Source organism: Lycium barbarum, chromosome 11 (genome assembly GCF_019175385.1).
Source record: "Lycium barbarum isolate Lr01 chromosome 11, ASM1917538v2, whole genome shotgun sequence".
NCBI classification, from domain to species: domain Eukaryota; kingdom Viridiplantae; phylum Streptophyta; class Magnoliopsida; order Solanales; family Solanaceae; genus Lycium; species Lycium barbarum.
This window is the reverse complement of record NC_083347.1, coordinates 47,170,246-47,188,738: the sequence shown is the minus strand read 5'-3', so window position 1 is coordinate 47,188,738 and position 18,493 is coordinate 47,170,246. Positions and strand designations below refer to the sequence as shown.

General features: G+C 38.8%; 1 long non-coding RNA gene across 1 annotated transcript in view; it reads right to left on the bottom strand.

The window, feature by feature from the left end:
• Positions 1-2,658: 2,658 nt before the first annotated feature.
• Positions 2,659-18,493, bottom strand: part of LOC132620357 (uncharacterized) — a 33,844-nt gene continuing 18,009 nt past the window's right edge. Inside the window, exon 3 of the long non-coding RNA XR_009574813.1 lies at positions 2,659-3,142. This is a non-coding gene — a long non-coding RNA (uncharacterized LOC132620357). The remainder of the gene's footprint in view (positions 3,143-18,493) is intronic.

Here is an 18,493-nt window from a genome sequence, read left to right as displayed (position 1 = left end):
AGGTTTAAATATGTTGGTACCAAGCAAGCCAAAAATTAGCCAAGGGGTAAAAAATCACATCCCAACACCATTTTTACTCCTAAACTACCTAACTAAGAACGGAAATAAAATAACAAAAGTGACTAATCCACAACATGCAAAAAGAACGAAATTTTCAAAAATTTGAGCAAGTTCCATTTATAACAACAACTATCCACAGCTAAACCAACAGTCACAAAATAAGCCCGGCAAGGGCACACAATCAAGCATAACCAAAATATAATGTGTTACCACATGCCACCCCCAACTAAAAATATTGCAGTGTCCTCATTGCACATAATCAAAACAAAACATAAAAATAGATTTTTTTTTGTGTGTGCAACTGGACAGTTTTGCAAAAAACTGGACAGTTTTGCAGAAACTGGACAGTTCTGCAGAAACTGGACAGTTCTGCAGAAACTGGACAGTTCTGCAGAAACTGGACAGTTCTGCAGAAACTGGACAGTTCTGCAGAAACTGGACAGTTCTGCAGAAACTGGACAGTTTTTGCAACTGGACAGTTCTGCAGAAACTGTTCAAGTTTGCAAAAACTGGACAGTTTTGCAAAAACTGTGCAAAACAGTTCTGTTAACAGTGCTGCAATTTTCAGGAGCTACTGGTTTGGGGCTGTCCGGAAATCCGACCTGCTCAAAACAACTCCAAAAATTCTAAAACTTTGCAGATTAGTCAAAAATCATAAACTAAACTATTCTAAAAAATAAAATTTCAAAAACGATTTAAAATTTTTAAAACGATGGGTTGCCTCCCACCAAGCGCTTAAGTTAACGTCGCGACACGACGGTTACCTTTACCGCTTTTCTCGCCATTTGGAGCTTATGAATTGGGCACCCAACTTGGACTCAAGTTTGTGACCACGAGCGGTGGGGGGTGGTAAGTAGATGAACAAGCCAAACGTTTTCTTCATTCTGCACTTCTTGGCTTTCAAATGAGGAATGTCATTTTGCGTTCTTACTCTTTCGAATTGCAAGATGTAAGGCACTTGCCTTTCTTCTTCACCATCCAACATGGATGTATGTGGCTCAATTCCCATATCACCATACAAATCCAATGTTGAAAAATGCTTGGAATGAGACTTCAACCTCCCGATTTGCAAATGTTTCCGGATTTTGACATTCTCATTTTCCCCCAAACTAGAGTCAACTTCCACCATTTTTCTCAAGACAACGGTTGACTCTAATTTCTTTTCTTCTTTGGCATCTCTAATGAAAATAGATTCGTTTGGAGGATTTTTAATTCTTGATTCCTCCTTTTCATGATTGGCCTCCAACATAGGCATTCTCTCCTCATTTTGAGCATTTGAGAATTCTTCTTGATTTTGTTCAAATGCCCACGGAAGATTTTTGTATTCATTCATCAAGTCATTTTGGAGACTAGTTTCCAAGTACTCCTCCAAGGCTTTTTGCTTTTCATTTCCTCCTTCAAGTAGGCATTCCATCATGAGCTTGAACTCTCCATTTTGTCCATTCTCAACTTCTTCCACTTCCATTTCCCTATCATTGTCACAACAAAAAGTAGAATCGTCATAGTGGAGGTTCGGGGAAGGGAAGGACACATAAGCACAATTAGCCCAATGGTCATTTTGACCACCACATGTATCACATATGCTCCACTCATGGGTTCGAGATTGTGCGCACAATCCTCCCCCGGGAGACTTTAAACAATTTTGCCAAGGGTGAGGTCCTCCACAATAGGGACAAGGGTCATCAAAGTATGAACAACTTCCATCCGACCCATTTTCATTACAAGATGCCATTATTATTATTTTTTTAGCAAAATTAAAACTGGACAGTTTTGCAGAAGCAAAAACTGGAAAGTTTTGCAGAAGCAAAAACTGGACAGTTTTTCAGAAACTGGACAGTTTTCTCAGAAACTGGACAGTTTTTCAGAACTGGACAGTTTCTGCAGAAGCAAAAACTGGACAGTTTTTCAGAAACTGGACAGTTTTGCAGAAGCAAAATCTGGACAGTTTTGCAGAAACTGGACAGTTTTGCAGAACCAAAATCTGGACAGTTTTTCAGATCCACCCTATTAATTAGAATGGGCACGGTCGTATGCAAATATAATTTACCCAACTATGAGTCGGGGTCGAATCCCACAGAGAACAATATATAGGCGATTAGGAAAGTAAGGAATTTTCACTTTCTACACTAAGCCAAACACTTGATAATATTTTGGTTTTTGGAGAAAATTATAGCTAATGCAAAAATGTAAACTAACCTAGAAAGCAAGTAAAATGATCAATGGCCACAAGCATGGATACAAGGGAAACTACTCTCAAGTAATGATCCAATGGACTTCATGATTTACAAATAATGGTGAGTTTATATTACTTAGCCTCGGATAATGACTCTAAATTAGCTTCTTCCGAAGACTAACTAGACTACCTAATTGAATATGCCTAAAGCAATTAGGAGCATTAAGAACACCCGAATATGGCTACAAGTGGTGTCGCCTATCCCTAGGTCGATTTCCATTAGATGAGGGTTAACGCCCCAAATTCTTGTTAATTAATCTTTCCCAATCCCGAGTTTGCCTCTTCCAAGTTTAAATCGAAATAAATGGGCAAGTCTTAGGGTTAGCTACTCCCTTAAGAATCATTCAAAATGAGATTAATTAAAGAAATAATAACCCACTTCATTAGGAATAAAATCATTCAACACATAAGCAAAACAAGAGATTCAATCCAACTTAAACAATGTATACTTCCATAAACAAGGTTCAAGTATTGAAATGAAATACTACACACATAAATATTCAATACAAAACAAGAGTAGAAGAAATGGATAAAGAATTTCTCATTGGGTGCCTCCTAAATCTTCTCTTCCAAGGTGTTGATGATGAACCCTAGCCTCCAAGAACTTGTGTGTTGTGCCAAAGATGAAAATATTTTGCCCCCTAGTCTTCCTTTTATGTTTCCCAATTTTTCCAATTCAAAAAAATGACAAAATATGCCCCACATTTTCGTTTTGGCAGTTCTGCCCGTTTTTTGCAAATCTGTCCCGTTTTTGCAAAACTGTCCACTTTTGACAGTTTTGTCCAATTTGACCTCTTTTTGACTTTATTTTCACTTGGTTTCTTCCGATCACTTCTAAATCACATAAACCTGTAAAATAGATGTAAATGATATTAAATGCACTATTTTCTCAAGCAAACATAGCAAAATATAAGATTAAAGAAGAGATAAGTTGGTAAAATACTAACTTATCAACTATACGCTCTCTTCCAAGTTCGTAATTCTACATTCAAAGGAATTCGTACAAGAATTAGATAGTTGGAAACATAATTAATCTTAAGCTAAAGCTAACGAAAATTGGGCAGCATCTCCTTTTTTTATACAACTTTCTCCATACGATATAACAACTCCCAAACGTCAATAACAACATTCATACTATCATGATCAACAACATTCATCAAACTATACCTTATTCAATTCTTCCAATCCCATTTCAAATCACCCATAACCAACATTATCACACAACATCGTATTCGTTCTCATATTATACTTCCTTAAAGTCATTTGTATCGTTTACAACAAGGTTTTTCTCCTAATACATCAAGAGTCATGATTCATGTCAACTATTACTCAAAAATATCATTATTTTCACATTTGAGCTCCATATTCTATTTTCTTCCATAATCCAAGTCTTTCAACCCCTCAATATTCTAAATAACATGAAATGATCATAAAACTTGCCTTTGATAATGTGGGAATGGTCTTCAGATGAAAATACTTCACTTGAGAAAAAACCCTAGCTTCAATCCAAAGAGATTTCTTGACTTTAGGCAACCCTAGAGACTCTCTTACACTTGATTCTCTTGGATTAGTGATGTTAATCTTTGATTTATGTTGGATTCTTGTAAATGAAGAGTGTGGAATGTTCTAGAGGTGTGGAGAGTGTTGGAGAAAAGATGGGAAACGAAATAAATGAACTTGGGGCCTCCTTTATAAAACTTAAAATCTGTCCCGACCATTTTATACGGACACACATACGATCCGTATAGTTTATACGGTCCGTATATGTGACGGTATAATTCTTTCAGAATGTCATCCTCTTTTGGGAGGATCCTACAGACTGATATACGGGCCGTATAAATTATACAGTCCGTATAAAGTACCGTATAATCCACAATTTCTCGAAACTTGTCCTCGTCGTTTCGTTTTGCCTCCAATTCTTATGGAACCTTCTTAGCACTTTTTTAACACTTCATTAACAATACAAGTGACGTTATAACTCTTCTTTAAGACATCATTAAGTCAGTATTAATGTTATATCCCGCGTTTTTGCGCATTCGAAAAATTTGAGATAATCATGACAAGTTAAAGACAAGGCCATATTTTGATTTTGTTCAATATATAAGTTGTTCATGGAAAATATTGGTGTGGAAATATGGAGGGAAGCTAAGGACAAAATTGAAATTTCGAAAACTTGTTTCATGAATTGCAAAAAAATAGCCACAAGTAATTGGGCTCAAAAAAAAAAAGGAAAAGAGGCCCAAAAAAAATTCCAGGGTGGCCGGCCATGGATGGAAATAAAATGGGCCAAGCCCATGTAAATTTCATCCATGTGCTAAATTAATAAAAGGGAGCAATTCTCATTTGTTCAAGAAGTTTCAAGAAAGCAAAGCAAAAAAAAAAAAAAAGAAGAGCAAGAGCAAAAGGAGAGGGTTTCGGCCCTTAGAGAAAAAGAAACAAAATTTTTTAAGTCCATCAATCTTGATCCAAAAATCATGATTTCCTAGCAATATTACTAGCTCAAGGATGCTCTTCAACATGGTATGAATTTTAAGGCAAGAAAGTGCTTGTGTTGGCAAGTGAAAGTTTGAAGAAAAAGGTAAGAATTTCATGTTTTTATCATGTTATGGAAGGCTATGTATGTTATAGTATGTAGAGATGAATGAAAAGTATGAAAATTTTGTGTGTTGTGGATGTGTGTGTTGGCCGTGTGTATCAAGTTGGAGGAGGGATATGAATTAAATTATTTAGTATGTTAATTGTGTTGTTGTAGTCTTGTGATGAAAATGGAAGGTTAATGGTTCTAGTTGGCATGAGAAAAATTGTTGTTAAGTTGTTGTCGAAGAGTATGTGATTTTATTATAGTTTATGTAATTATGAGAATGAAGTTGTAAGATGCAAATTGTTGTTGTTGTAAATGAAATTGGAAGAAAAGAATGAGTTGTGGATGTTTATGTTGAAGATTGGAAGTTTAAGCGAATTATGGTTTTGGTAAGACTTTTGTATACTTTGTGGAATAATGTGAAATGCTTCCGAATTGCATTTGAATGACCTTGAAATTTGTGGATGAATATGAAAATGTTGATCTTAGTTTGAAAGTATGAAGTTGGAGTAGAAGTTGTTGAATTATGTAGAAAAGAAGACTATTTATATTATAATGTATTTTGTGATGATGGTTGATGTTGTTGGTAATGTTGGGTTGTTGTTGTTGATATTTTGGGCCGAGATGATTCTCGGGGACGTTGAATTTACATCGGAAATGCTGCCGAAATTTCGGTAGACAATATGAATTTAAGCTTGAAACTTACATTTGGCAACTATGACCAATTGAAGATTTTGGACGAAACGGGGATTGAGTTCGGACGAGCGTAAGGCGCAAGTGAGGTATGTTGACCGCTGGATTCTTGACCGCGGTGTGTGCGACATTGGCCACTGGATTCTTGACCGCGGTATACCGCATTTGTGATGTTGACCGCTGGATTCTTGACCGCGGTGTGTGCGACATTCACCGCTGGACTCCTGACCGCGGTATGCCGCACTATGTGACAGTGACCGCTGGACTTTTGGTCGCGGTAATTGTGTGTCTTGTTTTCTGCGGGTATGAGACGGAAATGTTTTTCAAAGGAAAGCAAGCATTTTGTCATTTTGATTGCCGTATTTGTCTTCCGGAACCTCCTATGTATGATTTGTACGTCAAATGCAACACTTTGGTATTCTGGTTATTGTGCTCACTTTCTATACATTTTACTTCGGTTATGACTTCGTTTTCTGTACTTCATCCTTTGCATACTCAGTACATATTTCGTACTGACCCCCTTTCTTCGGGGGCTGCGTTTCATGCCGCGCAGGTACTCCCAGGTGAGTTGAAGACAGTATAGAAGATGTTCCAGTGCAGATGGCAAGCTCCATTTGTTCCCGGAGTGCTGCCGAGTCAGAGTTGGTATGTTATGCTTTCTGGATTACGTTAGAGACTTTGCAGACAGCGTCGTGGGTATTGGTTGTCAGTCTGTAAGCGGCTCCGTCAGCCGAAATGTCGGTCTGTGTTATGTACTGAATTTTGTATGATTATAGATTTGTTATGCTTGGAAGCTACGTGGAAGAATATTTCTGGAAAAAAAAATTACGATGTATTTCATCTCATTGGATTTGAAAAGTTTGACGTGATTTTATGTGCAGCAAGAGTCTGAGGGTTCGCTCGGCCCTAGGTAAGGGTCGGGTGCCCATCACACCCTAGCGGAATTAGGGTGTGACAAAGTGGTATCAGAGCAGGTCTGTCCTAGGGGTTGTCTGCAAAGTCGAGTCCGGTAGAGTCCTGTTTATGGTGTGTAGCGCGCCACATTTATAAACAGGAGGCTACGGGGCATCTAGGGATTGTTGACCTTCTTTCTGTCATAGATCGTGCGATAGAGCCAAGTTATAGGAAGAACGAAACTCCTCCTGTAAGCCCTACATACGATGGAAAAAGGTAAGTGACGATATGAAAAGGTCACACGGGTGAGTATGGATGCATTTGTTCTGTCACCTGAAATTGGCAGTTCCGGATGGCTAGAATGTGGTACATAGCCATATGATCTGTAAGGCATTGTTGATGTCTGTTGTGTACATATTTTGAAAAGAAATAATGGTATAAGAAGTAAAAGAACCAAGTCTGTTGAAGGACTCAGAGAAAGTTGACAAGCAGTTGCTGTAAATTATTATGTACGAATGGTGAGTGGAAATTCAAACAGGTTGGTGACCGTGTATGTATGAGCAATGGCGATGAAGGAACATTTTGTTACCGATGGGACCCTGGGAACCCAGGACGGAAGATAACTATTCATAAAAGTGAAAGGTAAGTGGTGCAAATGTTATAAGGTAGGCTATTGTTATTTTCTATACCTGTTAAAATTGGAAAGTTCCAGTACAATGATACTTGGAAAGGAAAGAGAGTAAGTAAAGGAACAGCAAAAAGGTCAAATATTGGAAGGAAGCGAAAGGTAAGAAACATGACCGAGCAGAACCTCCAGAAAAGGAACGACGGGTAAAGCACGGGACTATTTGAGTAAACTGCAAGCATGGACACGTGAAAAGGGACAAAGTGTGGTTATATGAAATGAGGGAAAAGTGTGTGAGGTTTGAAAATTGACTTAGGCAAGCGAGACCAAAGGAAATCGTGACCACGATAAGAAATGTGAAGTAAGAAATGGAATGATAAAGTTCTGTGACAATGTAGGAGATTTAAACTCCCGAAAGGTATATAAGGAAATAGATGGCGTGGCTAAGAAGAATCATGAGTAAGTGAGCCAGATAAGTGAAAAGGTTAATAGTGGGTGAAAAGGCGTATGAATATTGACAAGAATGACGGTGTAGACAAAACTTATGGTAAGAGGTTTCGGTATGTTATGCATAGAGTTCGGAAGAAAGACGAGGAATGAAAGTATATGAATCATCGGCGTGAAGCGATACTCAATCATATTTGTAAAGAATCCACACCGGAGAGTCAACAAGAAATAACTATAAGAGGGACCCTCCCGGAGTACTATAATACCCCATAAGATCAGTCGAACATTCGAGGACGAATGTTCTAAAGGGGGGGAGGATGTTATATCCCGCGTTTTTGCGCATTCGAAAAATTTGAGATAATCATGACAAGTTAAAGACAAGGCCATATTTTGATTTTGTTCAATATATAAGTTGTTCATGGAAAATATTGGTGTGGAAATATGGAGGGAAGCTAAGGACAAAATTGGAATTTCGGAAACTTGTTTCATGAATTGCAAAAAAATAGCAACAAGTAATTGGGCTCAAAAAAAAAAAGGAAAAGAGGCCCAAAACAAATTCAAGGGTGGCCGGCCTTGGATGGAAATAAAATGGGCCAAGCCCATGTAAATTTCATCCATGTGCTAAATTAATAAAAGGGAGCAATTCTCATTTGTTCAAGAAGTTTCAAGAGAGCAAAGCAAAAAAAAAAAAGAGCAAGAGCAAAAGGAGAGGGTTTCGGCCCTTAGAGAAAAAGAAACAAAATTTTTTAAGTCCATCAATCTTGATCCAAAAATCATGATTTCCTAGCAATATTACTAACTCAAGGATGCTCTTCAACATGGTATGAATTTTAAGGCAAGAAAGTGCTTGTGTTGGCAAGTGAAAGTTTGAAGAAAATGGTAAGAATTTCATGTTTTTATCATGTTATGGAAGGCTATGTATGTTATAGTATGTAGAGATGAATGAAAAGTATGAAAATTTTGTGTGTTGTGGATGTGTGTGTTGGCCGTGTGTATCAAGTTGGAGGAGGGATATGAATTAAATTATTTAGTATGTTAATTGTGTTGTTGTAGTCTTGTGATGAAAATGGAAGGTTAATGGTTCTAGTTGGCATGAGAAAAATTGTTGTTAAGTTGTTGTCGGAAAGTATGTGATTTTATTATAGTTTATGTAATTATGAGAATGAAGTTGTAAGATGCAAATTGTTGTTGTTGTAAATGAAATTGGAAGAAAAGAATGAGTTGTGGATGTTTATGTTGAAGATTGGAAGTTTAAGCGAATTATGGTTTTGGTAAGACTTTTGTATACTTTGTGAAATAATGTGAAATGCTTCCGAATTGCATTTGAATGACCTTGAAATTTGTGGATGAATATGAAAATGTTCATCTTAGTTTGAAAGTATGAAGTTGGAGTAGAAGTTGTTGAATTATGTAGAAAAGAAGACTATTTATATTATAATGTATTTTGTGATGATAGTTGATGTTGTTAGTAATGTTGGGTTGTTGTTGTTGATATTTTGGGCCGAGATGATTCTCGGGGACGTTGAATTTACAGGGGAAATGCTGCCGAAATTTCGGTAGACAATATGAATTTAAGATTGAAACTTACATTTGGCAACTATGACCAATTGTAGATTTTGGACGAAACGGGGATTGAGTTCGGACGAGCGTAAGGCGCAAGTGAGGTATGTAAAGCTCACCCTTTCCTTCTTTTGGCATGTCCTATGTATACTAGGTCAAGACTTGAGCCTCGGGAACAATTCTGTCCATCGAAACCCGAGTTTGATTTTGAATACTATTCGTTCAATGTAATTGAACTATAATTCTTATGTTTTGTTAGAAAGGTGTCTAAACATCCATAACTTCCACAAGCGTATTCGGATTGCTTTGAAACTTTCTTGGATGACTCCATAGAGTCCAATGTTTGTAATTTATATCCGCCACCTCGACTTGACCCGAGGTGGGCCCACAAGTTCCGAAACTTCCTTCGTTTGTCTCACTTGAGCTATCCTTGTATGATATGAAAGTAAGACTTTCGTCTATGAATCTAAGACTCCGTTTGATTCGTTCCATAAGTCATTGGAAAGCTCCTTAATGTGAATATCCTGATAATACATTCGATTCTTTTACCGGGTTTTGATTTATGTGCACCTAATTTCTTACTACTCCGCTCGTATATATGCTATGATCCCTTTCACCGAGTTCCGGGCCGGTATGTATCGTGTGTATGGCTCGCCGAGTACCTTGTCTAGGAGTGGGGTTCCATGTATGTAATTTTCGAACTATGATGTATCCGGCTCTGGGGTCCTGTGGTATATGTCCGTCCCCAGTTACTGTGTATATGGATTATGATGTGACTGGTTCTCGGGTTCTCGTGTTATATGTGCGGTTCCCGAGATACCGTGTACATGTTATGGAATCTTCTGGAGTATGGTGTGTTATGGCGCCAGAGACGGGAGTGACGACCATGTTCGTGTGCCCTTTGCATGACTTTGATATGCATCATTTGTGATTGAAAAGTAAGTATTCTGATATTCTGGATAAGCTACTTACCTTCTGTATTTTTCTGATATACGCTTTTGGCATTTATATTATTGTGCGTACTACGGGATATTGACCGCTGGACCCCTGACCGCGGTGTGTGCGACATTGACCGCGGTATGCCGCATTTGTGATGTTGACCGCTGGATTCTTGACCGCGGTGTGTGCAACATTGGCCGCTGGATTCTTGACTGCGGTATGCCGCATTTGTGATGTTGACCGCTGGATTCTTGACAGCGGTATGTGCGACATTGACCGCTGGACTCCTGACCGCGGTATGCCGCACTATGTGACAGTGGCCGCTGGACTTTTGGACGCGGTAATTGTGTGTCTGGTTTTCTGCGGGTATGAGACGGAAATGTTTTTCAAAGGAAAGCAAGCATTTTGGCATTTTGATTGCCGTATTTGTCTTCCGGAACCTCCTATGTATGATTTGTACGTCAATTGCAACACTTTGGTATTCTGGTTATTGTGCTCACCTTCCGTACATTTTACTTCGGTTATGACTTCGTTTTCTGTACTTCATGCTTTGCATACTCGGTACATATTTCGTACTGACCCCCTTTCTTCGGGGGCTGCGTTTAATGCCGCGCAGGTACTCCCAGGTGAGTCGAAGACAGTATAGAAGATGTTCCAGTGCAGATGGCAAGCTCCATTTGTTCCCGGAGTGCTGCCGAGTCAGAGTTGGTATGTTATGCTTTCTGGATTACGTTAGAGACTTTGCAGACAGCGTCGTGGGTATTGGTTGTCAGTGTGTAAGCGGCTCCGTCAGCCGAAATGTCGGTCTGTGTTATGTACTGAATTTTGTATGATTATAGATTTGTTATGCTTGGAAGCTACGTGGAAGAATATTTCTAAAAAGAAAAATTACGATGTATTTCATCTCATTGGATTTGAAAAGTTTGACGTGATTTTATGTGCAGCAAGAGTCTGAGGGTTCGCTCGGCCCTAGGTAAGGGTCGGGTGCCCATCACACCCTAGTGGAATTAGGGTGTGACAAAGTGGTATCAGAGCAGGTCTGTCCTAGGGGTTGTCTGCAAAGTCGTGTCCGGTAGAGTCTTGTTTATGGTGTGTAGCGCGCCACATTTATAAATAGGAGGCTACGGGGCATCTAGGGATTGTTGACCTTCTTTCTGTCATAGATCGTACGATAGAGCCAAGTTATAGGAAGAACGAAACTCCTCCTGTAAGCCCTACATACGATGGAAAAAGGTAAGTGACGATATGAAAAGGTCACACGGGTGAGTATGGATGCATTTGTTCTGTCACCTGAAATTGGCAGTTCCGGATGGCTAGAATGTGGTACATAGCCATATGATCTGTAAGGCATTGTTGATGTCTGTTGCGTACATATTTTGAAAAGAAATAATGGTATAAGAAGTAAAAGAACCAAGTCTGTTGAAGGACTCAGAGAAAGTTGACAAGCAGTTGCTGTAAATTATTATGTACGAATGGTGAGTGGAAATTCAAACAGGTTGGTGACCGTGTATGTAAGAGCAATGGCGATGAAGGAACATTTTGTTACCGATGGGACCCTGGGAACCCAGGACGGAAGATAACTATTCATAAAAGTGAAAGGTAAGTGGTGCAAATGTTATAAGGTAGGCTGTTGTTATTTTCTATACCTGTTAAGATTGGAAAGTTCCAGTACAATGATACTTGGAAAGGAAAGAGAGTAAGTAAAGGAACAGCAAAAAGGTCAAATATTGGAAGGAAGCGAAAGGTAAGAAATATGACCGAGCAGAACCTCCAGAAAAGGAACGACGGGTAAAGCACGGGACTATTTGAGTAAACTGCAAGCATGGACACGTGAAAAGGGACAAAGTGTGGTTATATGAAATGAGGGAAAAGTGTGTGAGGTTTGAAAATTGACATAGGCAAGCGAGACCAAAGGAAATCGTGACCACGATAAGAAATGTGAAGTAAGAAATGGAATGATAAAGTTCTGTGACAATGTTAGGAGATTTAAACTCCCGAAAGGTATATAAGGAAATAGATGGCGTGGCTAAGAAGAATCATTAGTAAGTGAGCCAGATAAGTGAAAAGGTTAATAGTGGTTGAAAAGCCGTATGAATATTGACAAGAATGACGGTGTAGACAAAAACTTATGGTAAGAGGTTTCGGTATGTTATGCATTGAGTTCGGAAGAAAGACGAGGAATGAAAGTATATGAATCATCGGCGTGAAGCGATACTCAATCATATTTGTAAAGAATCCACACCGGAGAGTCAACAAGAAATAACTATAAGAGGGACCCTCCCGGAGTACTATAATACCCCATAAGATCAGTCGAACATTCGAGGACGAATGTTCTAAAGGGGGGGAGGATGTTATATCCCGTTTTTTTGCGCATTCGAAAAATTTGAGATAATCATGACAAGTTAAAGACAAGACCATATTTTGATTTTGTTCAATATATAAGTTGTTCATGGAAAATATTGGTGTGGAAATATGGAGGGAAGCTAAGGTCAAAATTGGAATTTCGGAAACTTGTTTCATAAATTGCAAAAAAATAGCAACAAGTAATTGAGCTTAAAAAAAAAAGGAAAAGAGGCCCAAAAAAAATTCAAGGGTGGCCGACCATGGATGGAAATAAAATGGGCCAAGCCCATGTAAATTTCATCCATGTGCTAAATTAATAAAAGGGAGCAATTCCCATTTGTTCAAGAAGTTTCAAGAGAGGAAAGCAAAAAAAAAAAAAGAGCAAGAGCAAAAGGAGAGGGTTTCAGCCCTTAGAGAAAAAGAAACAAAAATTTTTAAGTCCATCAATCTTGATCCAAAAATCATGATTTCCTAGCAATATTACTAACTCAAGGATGCTCTTCAACATGGTATGAATTTTAAGGCAAGAAAGTGCTTGTGTTGGCAAGTGAAAGTTTGAAGAAAATGGTAAGAATTTTATGTATTTATCATGTTATGGAAGGCTATGTATGTTATAGTATGTAGAGATGAATGAAAAGTATGAAACTTTTGTGTGTTGTGGATGTGTGTGTTGGCCGTGTGTATCAAGTTGGAGGAGGGATATGAATTAAATTATTTAGTATGTTAATTGTGTTGTTGTAGTCTTGTGATGAAAATGGAAGGTTAATGGTTCTAGTTGGCATGAGAAAAATTGTTGTTAAGTTGTTGTCGGAAAGTACGTGATTTTATTATAGTTTATGTAATTATGAGAATGAAGTTGTAAGATGCAAATTGTTGTTGTTGTAAATGAAATTGGAAGAAAAGAATGAGTTGTGGATGTTTATGTTGAAGATTGGAAGTTTAAGCGAATTATAGTTTTGGTAAGACTTTTGTATACTTTGTGGAATAATGTGAAATGCTTCCGAATTGCATTTGAATGACCTTGAAATTTGTGGATGAATATGAAAATGTTGATCTTAGTTTGAAAGTATGAAGTTGGAGTAGAAGTTGTTGAATTATGTAGAAAAGAAGACTATTTATATTATAATGTATTTTGTGATGATGGTTGATGTTGTTAGTAATGTTGGGTTGTTGTTGTTGATATTTTGGGCCGAGATGATTCTCGGGGACGTTGAATTTACAGGGGAAATGCTGCCGAAATTTCGGTAGACAATATGAATTTAAGCTTGAAACTTACATTTGGCAACTATGACCAATTGTAGATTTTGGACGAAACGGGGATTGAGTTCGGACGAGCGTAAGGCGCAAGTGAGGTATGTAAAGCTCACCCTTTCCTTCTTTTGGCATGTCCTATGTATACTAGGTCAAGACTTGAGCCTCGGGAACAATTCTGTCCATCGAAACCCGAGTTTGATTTTGAATACTATTCGTTCAATGTAATTGAACTATAAATCTTATGTTTTGTTAGAAAGGTGTCTAAACATCCATAACTTCCACAAGCGTATTCGGATTGCTTTGAAACTTTCTTGGATGACTCCATAGAGTCCAATGTTTGTAATTTATATCCGCCACCTCGACTTGACCCGAGGTGGGCCCACAAGTTCCGAAACATCCTTCGTTTGTCTCACTTGAGCTATCCTTGTATGATATGAAAGTAAGACTTTCGTCTATGAATCTAAGACTCCGTTTGATTCGTTCCATAAGTCATTGGAAAGCTCCTTAATGCGAATATCCTGATAATACATTCGATTCTTTTACCGGGTTTTGATTTATGTGCAGCTAATTTCTTACTACTCCGCTCGTATATATGCTATGATCCCTTTCACCGAGTTCCGGGCCGGTATGTATCGTTCGTATGGCTCGCCGAGTACCTTGTCTAGGAGTCGGGTTCCATGTATGTAATTTTTGAACTATGATGTATCCGGCTCTGGGTCTTGTGGTATACGTCCATCCCCAGTTACTGTGTATATGGATTATGATGTGACTGGTTCTCGGGTTCTCGTGTTATATGTGCGGTTCCCGAGATACCGTGTACATGTTATGGAATCTTCTGGAGTATGGTGTGTTATGGCGCCAGAGACGGGAGTGACGACCATGTTCGTGTGCCCTTTGCATGACTTTGATATGCATCATTTGTGATTGAAAAGTAAGTATTCTGATATTCTGGATAAGCTACTTACCTTCTGTATTTTTCTGATATACGATTTTGGCATTTATATTATTGTGCGTACTATGGGATATTGACCGCTGGACCCCTGACCGCAGTGTGTGCGACATTGACCGCTGGATTCTTGACCGCGGTATGCCGCATTTGTGATGTTGACCGCTGGATTCTTGACCGCGGTGTGTGCGACATTGGCCGCTGGATTCTTGACCGCGGTATGCCGTATTTGTGATGTTGACCGCTGGATTCTTGACTGCGGTGTGTGCGACATTGACCGCTGGACTCCTGACCGCGGTATGCCGCACTATGTGACAGTGGCCGCTGGACGTTTGGACGCGGTAATTGTGTGTCTGGTTTTCTGCGGGTATGAGACATAAATGTTTTGCAAAGGAAAGCAAGCATTTTGGCATTTTCATTGCCGTATTTGTCTTCCGGAACCTCCTATGTATGATTTGTACGTCAATTGCAACACTTTGGTATTCTGGTTATTGTGCTCACCTTCTGTACATTTTACTTCGGTTATGACTTCGTTTTCTGTACTTCATGCTTTGCATACTTAGTACATATTTCGTACTGACCCCCTTTCTTCGGGGGCTGCGTTTCATGCCGCGCAGGTACTCCCAGGTGAGTTGAAGACAGTATAGAAGATGTTCCAGTGCAGATGGCAAGCTCCATTTGTTCCCGGAGTGCTTCCGAGTCAGAGTTGGTGACCGTGTATGTATGAGCAATGGCGATGAAGGAACATTTTGTTACCGATGGGACCCTGGGAACCCAGGACGGAAGATAACTATTCATAAAAGTGAAAGGTAAGTGGTGCAAATGTTATAAGGTAGGCTGTTGTTATTTTCTATACCTGTTAAGATTGGAAAGTTCCAGTACAATGATACTTGGAAAGGAAAGAGAGTAAGTAAAGGAACAGCAAAAAGGTCAAATATTGGAAGGAAGCGAAAGGTAAGAAACATGACCGAGTACAACCTCCAGAAAAGGAACGACGGGTAAAGCACAGGACTATTTGAGTAAACTGCAAGCATGGACACGTGAAAAGGGACAAAGTGTGGTTATATGAAATGAGGGAAAGTGTGTGAGGTTTGAAAATTGACTTAGGCAAGCGAGACCAAAGGAAATCGTGACCACGATAAGAAATGTGAAGTAAGAAATGGAATGATAAAGTTCTGTGACAATGTAGGAGATTTAAACTCCCGAAAGGTATATAAGGAAATAGATGGCGTGGCTAAGAAGAATCATGAGTAAGTGAGCCAGATAAGTGAAAAGGTTAATAGTGGGTGAAAAAGCGTATGAATATTGACAAGAATGACGGTGTAGACAAAACTTATGGTAAGAGGTTTCGGTATGTTATGCATAGAGTTCGGAAGAAAGACGAGGAATGAAAGTATATGAATCATCGGCGTGAAGCGATACTCAATCATATTTGTAAAGAATCCACACCGGAGAGTCAACAAGAAATAACTATAAGAGGGACCCACCCGGAGTACTATAATACCCCATAAGATCAGTCGAACATTCGAGGACGAATGTTCTAAAGGGGGGGAGGATGTTATATCCCGCGTTTTTGCGCATACGAAAAATTTGAGATAATCATGACAAGTTAAAGACAAGGCCATATTTTGATTTTGTTCAATATATAAGTTGTTCATGGAAAATATTGGTGTGGAAATATGGAGGGAAGCTAAGGACAAAATTGGAATTTCGGAAACTTGTTTCATGAATTGCAAAAAAATAGCAACAAATGATTCGGCTCAAAAAAAAAAAAGGAAAAGAGGCCCAAAAAAAATTCAAGGCTGGCCGGCCATGGATGGAAATAAAATGGGCCAAGCCCATGTAAATTTCATCCATGTGCTAAATTAATAAAAGGGAGCAATTCTCATTTGTTCAAGAAGTTTCAAGAGAGCAAAGCAAAAAAACAAAGAGCAAGAGCAAAAGGAGAGGGTTTCGGCCCTTAGAGAAAAAGAAACAAAATTTTTTAAGTCCATCAATCTTGATCCAAAAATCATGATTTCCTAGCAATATTACTAACTCAACGATGCTCTTCAACATGGTATGAATTTAAGGCAAGAAAGTGCTTGTGTTGGCAAGTGAAAGTTTGAAGAAAATGGTAAGAATTTCATGTTTTTAACATGTTATGGAAGGCTATGTATGTTATAGTATGTAGAGATGAATGAAAAGTATGAAAATTTTGTGTGTTGTGGATGTGTGTGTTGGCCGTGTGTATCATGTTGGAGGAGGGATATGAATTAAATTATTTAGTATGTTAATTGTGTTGTTGTAGTCTTGTGATGAAAATGGAAGGTTAATGGTTCTAGTTGGCATGAGAAAAATTGTTGTTATGTTGTTGTCGGAAAGTATGTGATTTTATTATAGTTGATGTAATTATGAGAATGAAGTTGTAAGATGCAAATTGTTGTTGTTGTAAATGAAATTGGAAGAAAAGAATGAGTTGTGGATGTTTATGTTGAAGATTGGAAGTTTAAGCGAATTATGGTTTTGGTAAGACTTTTGTATACTTTGTGGAATAATGTGAAATGCTTCCGAATTGCATTTGAATGACCTTGAAATTTTTGGATGAATATGAAAATGTTGATCTTAGTTTGAAAGTATGTTGTTGGAGTAGAAGTTGCTGAATTATGTAGAAAAGAAGACTATTTATATTATAATGTATTTTGTGATGATGGTTGATGTTTTTGGTAATGTTGGGTTGTTGTTGTTGATATTTTGGGCCGAGATGATTCTCGGGGACGTTGAATTTACAGGGGAAATGCTGCCGAAATTTCGGTAGACAATATGAATTTAAGCTTGAAACTTACGTTTGGCAAGTATGACCAATTGTAGATTTTGGACGAAACGGGGATTGAGTTCGGACGAGCGTAAGGCGCAAGTGAGGTATGTAAAGCTCACCCTTTCCTTCTTTTGGCATGTCCTATGTATACTAGGTCAAGACTTGAGCCTCGGGAACAATTCTGTCCATCGAAACCCGAGTTTGATTTTGAATACTATTCGTTCAATGTAATTGAACTATAATTCTTATGTTTTGTTAGAAAGGTGTCTAAACATCCATAACTTCCACAAGCATATTCGGATTGCTTTGAAACTTTCTTGGATGACTCCATAGAGTCCAATGTTTGTAATTTATATCCGCCACCTCGACTTGACCCGAGGTGGGCCCACAAGTTCCGAAACTTCCTTCGTTTGTCTCACTTGAGCTATCCTTGTATGATATGAAAGTAAGACTTTCGTCTATGAATCTAAGACTCCGTTTGATTCGTTCCATAAGTCATTGGAAAGCTCCTTAATGTGAATATCCTGATAATACATTCGATTCTTTTACCGGGTTTTGATTTATGTGCAGCTAATTTCTTACTACTCCGCTCGTATATATGCTATGATCCCTTTCACCGAGTTCCGGGCCGGTATGTATCGTGCGTATGGCTCGCCGAGTACCTTGTCTAGGAGTCGGGTTCCATGTATGTAATTTTTGAACTATGATGTATCCGGCTCTGGGGTCCTGTGGTATATGTCCGTCCCCAGTTACTGTGTATATGGATTATGATGTGACTGGTTCTCGGGTTCTCGTGTTATATGTCCGGTTCCCGAGATACCGTGTACATGTTATGGAATCTTCTGGAGTATGGTGTGTTATGGCGCCAGAGACGGGGGTGACGCCCATGTTCCTATGCCCTTTGCATGACTTTGATATGCATCATTTGTGATTGAAAAGTAAGTATTCTGATATTCTGGATAAGCTACTTACCTTCTGTATTTTTCTGATATACGATTTTGGCATTTATATTATTGTGCGTACTATGGGATATTGACCGCTGGACCCCTGACCGCGGTGTGTGCGACATTGACCGCTGGATTCTTGACCGCGATATGCCGCATTTGTGATATTGACCGCTG